General features: G+C 38.0%; 1 non-coding gene across 1 annotated transcript; it reads right to left on the reverse strand.

Annotated features, from left to right (window-relative positions):
- Positions 1-2296: 2296 nt before the first annotated feature.
- LOC133780963 (small nucleolar RNA R71) lies at positions 2297-2402 on the reverse strand. Its single transcript, XR_009869766.1, has one exon. It is a non-coding gene; the product is annotated as a small nucleolar RNA R71 (small nucleolar RNA).
- Positions 2403-4813: the final 2411 nt, after the last annotated feature.

A 4813-nucleotide genomic window follows, 5' to 3' on the forward strand; every position in this document is an offset into this window, starting at 1 on the left:
AATTCAAACCAAGTCTATTTGCTTTGGGTAGTCGAGACTACAGATTCTTCTCTTCAATCTTTTGGGCCAAGTCCATGGCCCGACCCAATGAAGTTGGCGTCAAAATGCGTAGCTCATAATGAATGGTTGGGTGTAGCCCTTACATGAATTGGCCTAAAGCAACATTGTTTGTGATCTGGTCTAAAGCAGTGTTGAGTCTAGTTTATGTCGTGGTTATGTGGAGTTTTAGGTAGTCTTTTATGTTGTTTTTATTTCATTTAGTGTAGTTTTACGCTTTTGTTTGTTTGTTGTTTAGTTTTAGTGAATAAAAAGGAAGATTTGAATACTTGGAGGAAATTGGTTAAAAAAGAGAAGAAAAACCCAAGTTTCGGTGTTGTTTTCAATAAAGGATGGATCTTGGCATGATTTGAAGGCATATGTGATTTTTTGGGTTTAAAAATGCATGAATTGAAGAATTCCTTAAGGGCTGCGGCTTGAGCAATTTGGAGCCACGACCAGCCTCTTCACATAAGCATTGTTTTAGAGTCTAGACTCAGGCCGCGGCATGGCTTTAGAGGGTCGCAACTTGGAAGAGCTAATTTCTAGGAAACAAAGACACGGGCCGTGGCAGTTGAATAGTTGGGCCGTGACACTCCTCAACAAGAAAACACAGTTTTGGGACACGGGTCGCGGCTCTTGATAAGCTGGGTCGCGGCCTAACTCCTTCAGAAAGAAAAGTTTAGGTTTTAAACCTAATTTCGTACAGAAAGAAAGGAGATAGTTTTGGGGGCTAAAATTCTTCTACGAACACTTTTGGAGGCTTCTTGATTTTTTTGTCATCCATCAATTTCTCTATGTTGTTCTTGAATTTCTTTGTGTTTAGAATGACTATTATGAACTAATTTTCTGTTTAGGGCTGTTAATTGAATCGCTTGAATCCATATTATGAACTAATGCAATTATCATTTCTTCTTCATATTCTTTTAAATTCTTGCAGTCTATGCATATTGATTGATTATTGATTGGCCATCTATAATCATTACCTCTATTTTTTTGAATCAAAATTTGAGAAGTGCGATTTGAATTTGCTTTAGTTGTTCAGGACGCAATTATTATTTGGATTGAGAGTGTCTATATTAATTGTGTAATTCTCTTTTGAGTTGTTTTGTTTAATTTTATCTTTGTGATTAAATTTACCATAGAAATATAGGATATTTTCACTTAGGTTGAGTTTATAATTCACAACATGATTATAAGCTGCTTTTGTCAACTCGTTAATTGATATAGGAAGAAGAAGAAGAAGAAAGTGGTAACTTGTATTAGGGATTAATAGGGAGGATAGTTGATGAGATTAGCTGTCCTAATTACTCTCTCATTATTTAAATTCAAGGATTTTGAGTTACTTATTGTTTTTATTGAGTTCTTTATTATTGTTTCTGCAATTTATATTTTCTTCTACATTGTTACAAGAATGAAAGTTTAATTGACCAAATAGAAACAAAAAAAGTTAATTGATTGGTAATTGGTAATTGGTAATTGGTAATTCAGTCCTTGAGGACGATACTTGGTTTTACAAAGATTATTGCTAAATTGTGATACGTGCACTTGCGTAGCAAATAATTTTCACAACAAGTTTTTGGCACCGCTGCCGAGGACTGAAAACTATCAATATCAGTCTAATTAATTTTATTTCTAATTTGGTTTTTTTTTTTGTCTTGTTTCTAATCTGTTTCAGCTGTGTTTCTTTTTCAATTTCAGATAGTTTTGTTATATGCGTAACAAAAGAGGAGTGGGTAGTCTTGTTCCTGTTAATCCTGAGATTGAGAAGGCTTGCAAAAAAAAAAATAGAAGAAACAAAAGGTTGGCTCGTCAGGCTATGGAGATGACATAGAATGATGGGAATAATGGGGTTCCCAAGGTTGTTCAAGGTCAGGCTCAAAATCCTGCTGTAAGGAGGTTGAGAGATTATGTACTTTCCACTGTTACGGGAGTACAACACTATATAAGACCGCCAGCTGTGGAGGCCAATAATTTTGAGATTAAACGGACAATCTTGGAAATGGTGCAATCTACTATCCAATTTGGTGGTTTTCCTTCTGAAGACCCCCATATACACTTGGCTAATTTCTTGGAGTTGTGTAATACCTTCTAGTATAATGGAATGGGAAACGATGCAATCAGGTTGAGGCTATTCCCATTCTCGCTGAGGGAAAGAGCTAAGAGTTGGTTGAACTCCTTTCAATCCACTTTGATAAATACTTCGGAGGATTTGGCTAAGAAATTCCATGCCAAGTTCATTCCTCCATCAAAAGCTGCTAAATTGAGAGGGGAGATTAATAATTTTTATCAGCTGGACGGTGAATCTTGTATGACTCTTGGGAAAGGTTCAAGGAGAAATTGACAAAATTTCCTCATCATGGTATAGAAAAGTGGATGTTGGTCCACAATTTTTACAATGGGTTGTGTAGTACAACAAGAATAATTATTGATGCTGCAACTGGTGGGGCATTCATGAGTAAGAGTGCCAATGAAGCTTATCAACTGTTAGAGGATATGGCCACAAACAATCATCAGTGGTCTGATGAGAGGTCATCTGGGGTTAGTAAGGTAGCTGGGGTACATGAACTTGATGCAATTACCGCTCTGACAGCACAAGTGGTCTCGTTGACAAAACAATTGTAGCAAAATAATGTTTATGCCAATGCGATTCAGATGGCAACTAGGTGTGAAATTTGTGGTGGTTCTCACTCTTTTGATCAGTGTCCTGCTAGTAATAATAATAACATTCCAATGGACCAAGCTTAGGTTCAAGCTGTGGGAAATTTTCAGAGACCATTCAACAATCCATTCTCCAACACCTATAATGCTGGGTGGAGAAATTACCCTAAATTTTCTTGGAGAAACAATCAGGGCCAGCAATCTTAGTTTCAAGGTCAATATCAGCAGAATATGCCTCAACAACAACTAGTGAATCAAGCCTCTTCATCACAACAGCCTAGGCCACAAGCTCCACCAGACAGGCCTAATGAATTACAAGTTGCGTTATTGACTTTTACCAACACTCAAACTCAGTTCATGACTGAAACCAAATCCACTATCAGAAATCTTGAAACACAAGTGGTGTAGTTGGCCAATATGTTGAATAATAGACCTCAGGGAAACTTGCCTAGTAACACTGAAGTTAATCTTAAGGAGCAATGTCAAGCAATTACTCTGAGGAGTGGTAAACAAATTGAGTAGTCTAATGTACAACAATCAGTGGTTCAGAATGAAGAATTGGGTGAAAATTCTTATACAGTTGAGCAAGGGGTTACTGAAGATCACAAGAGCACAGAGAAGATTCCTCCAGTTGTTGTTGACCAGCCAGCCCAAGTTCCATACCCTTAGAGGCTTAGAAAAACTACTCTTGATTAACAGTTTTCTAAGTTTTTAGAGGTGTTCAAAAAGCTACACATCAATATTCCTTTTGCTGAGGCTTTGGAGCAAATGCCCAGCTATGTAAAGCTCATGAAAGAGATTTTTTCTAAGAAAAGAAAGATGGAAGACTATGAAATTGTTGCGCTCACTGATGAATGTAGTTCAATATTGCAAAGGAAGCTGCTCCAAAAGTTGAGAGATTCGGGGAGCTTTACTATACCTTGCACAATTGAAAAATTTGTGTGTAAGCATGCCTTGTGTGATTTGGGGGCGAGTATTAATCTAATGCCCTTATCTGTGTTCAAAAGACTTGGTTTGGGTGAAGCAAGACCAACAACAGTTACTCTACAGTTAGCAGATCGATCAGTGAAGCATCCACGGGGTATCATTGAAGATGTTCTTGTGGGGGTGGATAAGTTTATTTTTCCTGCTGACTTTATTGTTCTTAACTTGGAGGATGATGCTGATGTGCCTATTATTCTTGGAAGAACATTTCTAGCCACTGGCCAAGCTCTCATTGATGTTCAGAATGGTGAATTGAAGCTTCAGATTCAAGGAGATGAGGTGGTATTCAATGTCTTCCAGGCAATGACGTATCCGGTGGCTAGTGATAGTTGCTATAGTGTGGATGTGATAGTTAAAGCAGTTTCGAAAAGAAGAGTGATTAGTGATCCTTTAGAGGCGGTGTTGATAGGTGGTGAAGAAGATGATGATGACATTGAGATGAGATAATATATAAATTGGATTAACTCTTACCAACCGTACAGGTTGAAGTTTGAAGAGTTGGTGGAGGGACCCGAACGACCATTAACTTCTATTCAACAGCCACCGCAATTGGAATTAAAGGCTCTTCCAGATCATTTGTCTTATGCATACTTGGGTGAGAAGGAGACTTTTCCTATAATTGTTTCAGTTGACCTCTCAAAAACTGAATTGTTGAAATTGTTGAGGGTTTTACGGGATCATAAATTAGCCATTGGGTGGACATTGGCAGATATTAGAGGAATAAGTCCTTCAACAGTAATGCATAAAATTTTATTAGAGGAAGATATCAAGCCATCTATAGAGGCTCAGAGAATACTCAATCCAGCTATGAAGGAGGTTGTACTTGAGCAGATTTTTAAATGGATGGACGTCAGGGTGATCTACCCAATTTCTGATAGTGCATGGGTGAGTCCAGTGCAAGTGCTACGGAAGAAGGGTGGTATGACTGTGGTGAAGAATGAAAACAATGAACTCATTCCAACTATGACCGTGATGGGGTGGAGGATTTGTATTGATTACCGCAAGCTCAACAAGGCTACAAGGTAGGATCATTTTCCTTTGCCTTTCCTTGATCAAATGCTTGACAGACTAGCAGGCCATAGCTACTAATATTTCTTGGATGGGTATTTAGGGTACCATCAGATTGCTATTG

This window comes from Humulus lupulus, chromosome 5, assembly GCF_963169125.1.
Source record: "Humulus lupulus chromosome 5, drHumLupu1.1, whole genome shotgun sequence".
Taxonomy (NCBI): Eukaryota; Viridiplantae; Streptophyta; class Magnoliopsida; order Rosales; family Cannabaceae; genus Humulus; species Humulus lupulus.